Source organism: Heteronotia binoei, chromosome 8 (assembly GCF_032191835.1).
Source record: "Heteronotia binoei isolate CCM8104 ecotype False Entrance Well chromosome 8, APGP_CSIRO_Hbin_v1, whole genome shotgun sequence".
In the NCBI taxonomy this organism is placed as follows: Eukaryota; Metazoa; Chordata; class Lepidosauria; order Squamata; family Gekkonidae; genus Heteronotia; species Heteronotia binoei.
The window spans coordinates 20,475,706-20,484,238 of NC_083230.1; the positions used below are offsets into that span (position 1 = coordinate 20,475,706).

The window sequence follows — 8,533 nt, forward strand, 5'->3', positions numbered from 1 at the left end:
TCCCAACATTTTTTTATCAGTCCCAGCATTCATAGCAGCTATTTTGTGATTTCTGCTTCTAAATGGATTTGGGGTCATTCAGTCACCCGCCATGTAAAACTGTAGCAGAATTACTCACCTGAAGAAGAGGTTGTCAGGAGCATCTCTGCATGAGTCATTGCTCTGGACTTAACTTCTTCAAGCCAGAAGGAATCAGTGACTCACCCAGAAATATATGGCGTGCTTTCTCAGGTCCACTACCCTGCCCAAAGAGCTTCATGAGGCACCATAAGAAGGGGGCAGTGTTGTGGTGATAGTGCAGGGGTCAGCACATGCTTTCCTACTGTGGGACAGACCATCATAAGGTGATCCAGGCCCAAAGCTGGATCAAACACCCCACTCTGGGGCACCCCACACATCTTGTCTGTGTCACTCTGATCCTTCATCCTTTGTATGATAACCAATGGCTATCCTTCTTATCTAATCTGAAAGAGCGGGAAAAGATGCTGCTGAAGAGGTGAGTGTTTGTCTTTTCTTAACTGCTGAGGAGAATTAGCTGAGTGCTACTGTGTGGATGGAGAGAGTCTGAAGGTGCGTGTGATTGCTGGGGGAGAGGAACTGCTGTTTCTGTTTGTTTTGACTGGACTGTAGCTGAGTGTAGTTGATTGCATCAGGTGATTGTTGCTGATTGGAAGTGTCTGTGTTGCCTGGGGCTGCTTGCTGGCCCTACCTTCTTTGCATTTGTAAGGCTGCATCTTGCCAGAGGCATGAGCCTTTGGCAAGAGCTAAAGGGCTCTTGGCCTATGGCTCTTAGCCAAGGGGCTCTAAAAGAAAAGCCCAGGAGGCCAGGGAGAGGAAGCCAGACCCTAGTCTCCTTGTGTTCCCCAATAAGATAAGTAGACTTTTCACAAGGAGAGCCACATAAACACAAAGGGTATTAAAAGGGGGATTGTATATACTTATTTAAAAACAATTAAAAATTTAAAAAGCAATTACGAAGGCAGAATGCCATCAGGGGGAATTTAAAAAGCAATTATGAAAGCAGAATGCCATCAGGGGGTTGAGGGCTATCCAGTGTTTTGCACTGAGTGCCATATGTATGATTATCTGCCCAATGGACAGAAGTCTTGGGTGTGTGTTCAGTACAAGGAGCTCCTGGTTTTCAGGGAATGAGTTCACATCTTTGAGGCTGAGGTGGCTGAGGTGGCATGGAGAAGATTTTCAGGGACTTGTTAGATGTATCGCATTCTGAAAATGGCAGCCCCACCACTGTCAGGGAGCATGGGGGTCGAGAGGCAACAGGGCACCATGCTGAGGGTATGGGGAATGTGCCCTCAGAAGGGACCTTTAGTTGATGAATGGGTATCCTTTCACACCAAGGAACCATCCCTGGGTAGGGAGGGAGGGGGTAGTTGGTGATTTAATTCATAGGCAGTTGATGATTTAATTTATAGGCAGGTAGACACCTGGGAGGCAAACCTGTGTACTGACCGAATGGTGACTTGCCTGCCTGGTGAGAAGGTAGCGGACATTATGCATGTTCTAGATAGGCTGGTAGACAGTGCGGGGGTTGTGGTACATGTTGGCACCAACAATGTGGGAAAATGCAGTTGTGACGTCCTGGAGGAAAAATTTAGGCTGCTAGGCAAGAGACTCAAGGACAGAACCTCCAAGGTAGCCTTCTCAGAAGTGCTACCTGTTCCACGTGCAGGGCTGGAGAGACAGGCACAAATTAGGAGCCTCAATGTGTGGTGGTGGTGATGGTGTAGGAAGGAAGGGTTCAAGAGATGAAATATTAGCTGTTACGTTTCTAAAGGGCAATGGATTAGAGTTGTTCACTGAGATGGTGACAAACAATATGGACTGCCTGGCAAGGTCCTGAGGCAGCAGGGGGAAGGTTGCGGGCCTAACATGCCTGGGAAATTATAGATGTTTATATACAAATGCTAGAAGTGCCCAAGGTAAAATCAGGAAATTGGAATGCTTAGTGTTGGGGGGAAATATAGACATTGTGGGCATTTCAGAAACTTGGTGGGATGAGGAGAATCAGTGGGACAGGGTGATTCCTGGATAAAAATTATATCAGAAGAATAGGGAGGGGAGGGTTGGAAGTGGGTTGGCTCTGTATGTCAGAGAGGGTATACATTCCAGTAAGACTAATAAGATAAGAGAGATTCACTTCTGGAAATGCTTTGGGTCAAACTAGTAGGCCCAAAAGGAAGCTTAGCTCTGGGAGATAGTTATCGTCCACCAGACCAAAAGATAGATTATTATAAAATGATGAAAGAATGAAAGTTAGTGGCTAAATATAAAAACTGCCAAAAACTTGGCTCAGGCCAAGTGCAAGGTACTGCACATTGGGGCCCAAAATCCTAACTACAAATACAATTGATAGGATGTGAACTGGAGGAGACTGACGAAGAGAGAGAGATCTTGGGTCATGGTAGATAACTCACTGAAAAGACAGTGTGTGACTGCAATAAAAAAGGCCAATGGTATGCTGGGAATTATTAGGAAGGGAATTGAAAACAAATCAGCAAGTATCAAAATGCCCCTGTATAAATCGATGGTGCGGCCTCATTTGGAGTACTGTGTACAATTCTGGTCATTGCGCCTCAAAAAAGACAGCATTGGAAAATTTTGGAAAAGGGCAAATAGAATAATCAAAGGGTTGGAACACCTTCCCTATGAAGAAAGGTTAAAACACTAGGGGCTCTTTAGAGAAACGTTGACTGAGGGGTGACATAATAGAGGTATACAAGATTATGCATGGGATAGAGAAGGTAGAGAAAGAAGTACTTTTCTCCCTTTCTCACAATATGAGAACTCGTGGGCACTCAATGAAATTGCTGAGCAGTCTGGTTAGAATGGATAAAAGGAAGTACTTCTTCACCCAAAGGGTGATTAACACATGGAATTCACTGCCACAGGAAGTGGTGGTTACAAGCATGGACAGCTTCAAGAAGGGATTGGATAAACGTATGGAGCAGAGGCCCATCAGTGGCTATTAGGCCCAGGGTATCGATGAAACTCTGTGTCTGGGGTAGTTATGTTCTGTATTCTTGGTGCTTTGGGGGGCACAGTGGGAGGGCTTTCAGTGTCCTTGCCCCACTGTTGGACCTCCCAATGGCACTTGGGGGTTTTTTTGCTATTGTGTGACACAGAGTGTTGGACTAGATGGACCATTGGCCTGATCCAACATGGCTTCTCTTATGTTCTTATGACCCCCTTCCCTCTTTCAGTACTGCTGTGCTTGCTTGACAGGGGTTTTCAAATTCCCTTGTGAGTTAAGGCATCCTTTTAGCTGCCTTAGCAACTTCTTTGGACAGTAGCCTGATATTCCATTGTATCTGTATAGGGCCTGGCTGAGATGCTAATTTCCTTTCCTAAGCATCAGACAACCTACCTAGTACTAGGGCAGTGGAGCTGTCCCTTCTGCTGCAGTGACACAGTAGTCTGACAGAATGTAACGCCCCATTTGACAAAGTTGCTAAGGCAACCAAAATGGCATTCGGATTTGTACAAGATGTGAAAATCTCAATAGTCTGGAGAGCCCTATTGGCTGTGCATGGCTTGCTGTCCAGTATTGAAGGAAAGGTAGGATGTGGATGAGGAAGACATGCTCCTTAAAAGGTGAAGCACACGAGGTGAGTGGAATGAAGGAAGAGGGGAGAAGGAAAACCAGTAGTATGTTATGTAACCAGTAGGATGTTTCCCTTCTGTTCAGGATCTAACGTAAGACAGAGATGTTCTGCCAGGCCTTCCTTTGAGTTTGGTTGAGGCCAGTTTTCTACCACCTCTTAGCAATGCTGCCTAGTTTTGCTTTGTTTTGTTTTGTTACAGTAGACTGGGATGTTGGCTGTTGGGTAGGATTGCCAATTCCCAGGTGGGGGCAGGGGATCCCCCGGTTTGGAGGCCCTCCCCCCGCTTCAGAGTTGTCAGAAAGCGGGAGGAGGGGAGGGAAATGTCTGCTGGGGACACTATTATTCCCTAGGGAGATTTATTCCCATAGAAAATCATGCAGAATTGATCTGCGGGTATCTGGGGCTCTGAGGGGGCTGTTTTTTGGAGTAGATGCACCAAATTTTCAATATAGCATCTAGTGCCTCTCCCCAAAATACCCCCCAAGTTTCAAAAAGATTGGACTAGGGGTCCAATTCTATGAGCCCCAAAAGAAGGTGCCCCTATCCTTCATTATTTCCTATGGAAGGAAGGCATTGAAAAGGTGTGCCGTCTCTTTAAATGTGATGGCCAGAACTCCCTTTGGAGTTCAATTATGCTTGTCACAGCCTTGATCTTGGCTCCACCCCTAATGTCTCCTGGCTCCCCCCCCCCCAAAGTCTCCTGGCTTCACCCCCAAAGTCCCCAGATATTTCTTGAATTGGACTTGGCAACCCTACGGTTGGGTGCCAAATAATCAAATTTTATTAGGGTAGCCAACCTCCAGGAATCACCTGAAGATCTCCTGCTATTACAATTGATCTCCAGAGGACCAAAATCATTTTCCCTAGAGAAAAATTGATCTTTTGGAGGGTGGACTCTATGGCATTATACCTTACTGTGGTCCCTCTGCTCCTCAAATCTTGTTCTACTATTGTTTCAGTGCACAATCAGATGTCAAGGAAATGATACCGCAAAAACAAAATGTTACAATAATTACTTCTGTAGTCTTACCATTATATCATGGATGTCACCTGAATTGTTAGAAGGAATTTCCTCTTCATGTAAGGCAGGTTTGCTTTCTTCGAGGAAATCATATAAAACAACAGAACAGCTATAAGTGTACTATAGACAAACAGGTTGTAGCAAAGCAAAGTAAACAACATTTCTAAGAATATTTATTTGTTTGTTTACTATATATATATATATACACACACACACACACACACACACACACACATATATATATACTGCAAGGCTTTTTTTGTAGCAGGAACTTCTTTGCATATTAGGCCACACACCCCAATGTTGTCAGGCGTGGGTTCATTGAAGCTCACAAGAACGCAGACTCAGTAGTTGAAACAAAGTTGCATTTATTGGATACTTCAGAGTTACTCCAAGCAAGCAGGTAAATTGGAACTGATGGCAAGTGTTTCAATCTATAGCTATTTATTCTCTACTTCAAAGCATTCACCTCTACCCCATATTTCCCAAAACAAAAGGCTGTTTTTGCATACTGAGACATTCCCAGTGCTTCCCCCCTTATCTCTTCCGTTGGTGGTTACATTGCCCAGAGGCGCTGGCCTTGGAGCCTCCGGAGAGGAGGTGAGAAGCTGGTACCTACGGGTGGCTTCAAAGACTCCTGGCAACCTTTGATATTCCTGGGAAAAGGCTTTCTACTCTTCCCCCCTCCCTCCTAGTTGACCCCGTTTCTTGTTAGTCAGGATTCCCCCCTGCATATTAGCCTATGGTTAGTAGCAATGGTTAATGGTACAGTAAATGAACCAATCCTTTTGGAGCTTAGAGTAGGCCCTGTACTAAGTGCCCTGTAAACTCTTGGAGGATTGGCTACACCAGGGAGTTCCTGCAACAAAAAAAGCCCTATCCTGCCTTATCTATTTAGACTCAAAGCAGTTAGCAAGGGACCAACAAGCTGCAAAAATAACATAGCAGTCCATTAACAGAATAAAAAACAATGCACATATATAAAATTCACACATTAAAATGGAGCCCAATCTGCCAAAGCAGTTTATTCTCGACTCAACGGCCTCTGAAATAAAATTGTTTTGGATGCCTCCCTGAATATGAAAAGCAAAGGTGCCTTCCATACCCACAACAAAAGTCCACGTTCCAGCTAGGGTTTACATCTGCCTGCTGATTCACTCAGTTGCCCAACAATGCTAATTGTCTCAGCAGAAGAAAGTGGGGGGGGGGAGGTTGGGGGGGGATTTCATCCAATCCTGGAAGTGATGTATGATGCCTGAAAAATCCTCCTAAATATCTGTGGTAAAGACCATAAAGATTTGGGAGCATTCCTAGAGCATCATCCACCACTTCCAGGTTCAAATACAGTTCCTCTCTAGACTTCCAGAGTGTCACCCGGAAGTGAAATTACTTCTGGGTCCAGATGCAACTCTCTCCTCCCCCCTCCACACACACACACACACATTCTTTCTCTCATTGTGACAATCAGCAGCCCTAGCAGCCCTAAACTTAACTGTTACTATACAGTTACAAGAGGGCACCAGAAGAAGTAAACTGCCTGAGACTCATAGTAGGTGTCTGGGAGTATACCTGGAAACATACTACAAGAAGTATTAGGACCATAGGCCATGTAGGGTTGCCAAGTCCAATTCAAGAAATATCTGGGGACTTTGGGGGTGGAGCCAGGAGACATTAGGGGTGGAGCCGAGATCAAGGCTGTGACAAGCATAATTGAACTCCAAAGGGAGTTCTGGCCATCACATTTAAAGGGACGGCACACCTTTTCAATTCCTTCCTTCCATAGGAAATAATGAAGGATAGGGGCACCTTCTTTGGGGGCTCATAGAATTGGACCCCCTGGTCCAATCTTTTTGAAACTTGGGGGGTATTTTGAGGAGAGGCACTAGATGCTATGCTGAAAATTTGGTGCCTCTACTCCAAAAAACAGCCTCCCCAGAGCCCCAGATACCCGCAGATCAATTCTGCATGATTTTCTATGGGAATAAATCTCCATAGGGAATAACAGATTTCCCAGCAGACATTTGCCTCCCCTCCCCCCGCTTTCTGACGACCCTGAAGTGGGGGGAGGGTCTCCAAACCAGGGGATCCCCTGCCCCCACCTGTGGATTGGCAACCCTAAGGCCATGAATGCTTTAAAATTAAAATTGTTAGACCTGTTTCTTTACATTCTCTGAAAGTACCTGAAACTGTATTCTCATCTCAGATTGTGCCAGCAACTAAACATCTGAAGCCATGTATATATGGTAATTAGGCCCCCACTGCTGTTTCATGGAGCAGCAGGAGCAAAATATGGGGGATCTATATAATCCCAATACTGCAACATCACTTCCAGTTCATTGCATTGGTTCATTCCAGAAATGACATTATGGTGTCCGTGTGATGTCAATTGTGTAGATCCTCACCTCCTGCAATCTCCCACCAGGTGCCAGCACTGGGTTGGCGACTGCTGTCATATAAATAGTAAAGGTTTAACCAAAAACACCCATTATGAGATGGAGGCAGCAATACATTTTAACACAAATTACCCGGGTCTGAGCCTCAGAGACTGTTTCCAGATAAAGAGTCAGTCTTAAAACATATACAAAGCCTTTATACCATCTCTCAATTCCTGATAACCGTGTTGAGTCCTGTAACCTAAACCTTTGAGATACGAAGTCAAAGCGCCATCTTTCTTCCTTATTGACTTAAGCCCTACAACATTTTATTGGAAATTAAGCAAGGGAAGGAAGACATCTCCACAATGTAGAATTCATGTCTACTGAAAGCCAAACGTTTACAGAAATGTTTGAAATTCTTATCTTTATGGTAAAAACAAGCAAGTCTTTCTATCTCTCAGGGTTTTTATGAGCTGCGCCAACATAGCGACTGCACAGATTGTTGACATTTCAAGAATAACCATTTCTCCTTTACCAATTAGAATGTTTATGGACATTCTATTACATCACAGCTAACACAATGGTTAAGGAAGACTTCATTTTTCATTTTATAGGGTAGCAGGGTATGCTTTTTAAAGCGTTTTCATAAAAGCCAAGTGCCACCTTCAAAGACTACCACTATACCCCTGCTTAGTTTTAATTTAAAAAAAAAAAAAAACAGAATATGGAAGTGAAATTCGAAAATTTTATTTCCAAGGCTTATATCCCAACTTGAATGCAAATGAGAAGTTATTTAAGCTCCTACCGGTTTTCCCACTATTGTCACGTTCTGTTTCATTCCCATCTTCTTTATGTTCCTGAGGGTCATATTTAACGGGGTACTTTCTTTCCACCCATCCTCTTTTCCTTAAAGAATTACGGATTACAGGGTAAGGTCCAGAGATGGTAAATATTTTTTTTTCCTAAAATCAAAAGCAAACACGCTTCAGTCAATATGAAAGAAGATTAATGAGGAGGCTCAAGCTTGCTTTACCTACATTTGATCTACTGTTATTTTCGAGGCAATCCCTTTGACATGAACGTATGAACCTGTGTCAGAACTTTGCTCTACCGAGGTCAATATTGTCTACTTTTACTGGCGGAGGTGGTTAGGGTGGCCCGTATTTCTGTCATTTTGCAGAATGTGCAAAATAGAAATATTCAGGGAGGATTAGAACAGTAATGAATGGTTCAGAAGGTCTCTCCTGTAAAGGTTAATATTGCAATGTTTACTGCATGTTTCACCTCCCTTTCTTTATTGCAGTGTCCTCTGTAACCCTCCTTTATCATTATGGTATTTCATGCCTCAGATAATTTTTGTTGCTTCAGGCAGCTTCTTTTATTTATATATATATATATATATATATATACACACACACTCTTCTGCGGATAGGGTTGCCAAGTCCAATTCAAGAAATATCTGGGGACTTTGGGGGTGGAGCCAGGAGACTTTGGGGGTGGAGCCAGAAGACACT

At 43.9% G+C, this 8,533-nt stretch overlaps 1 protein-coding gene across 1 annotated transcript in view; it reads right to left on the bottom strand.

Annotated features, from left to right (window-relative positions):
- TTLL8 (tubulin tyrosine ligase like 8) overlaps positions 1-7,893 on the bottom strand; it is a 46,110-nt gene extending 38,217 nt beyond the window's left edge. Inside the window, exons 1-2 of the mRNA XM_060244544.1 lie at positions 7,825-7,893; positions 4,654-4,721 (exon numbers count right to left, since the gene is read on the bottom strand). The gene's annotated coding sequence lies outside the window, so the exon portion shown is untranslated. The remainder of the gene's footprint in view (positions 1-4,653; positions 4,722-7,824) is intronic.
- Positions 7,894-8,533: the final 640 nt, after the last annotated feature.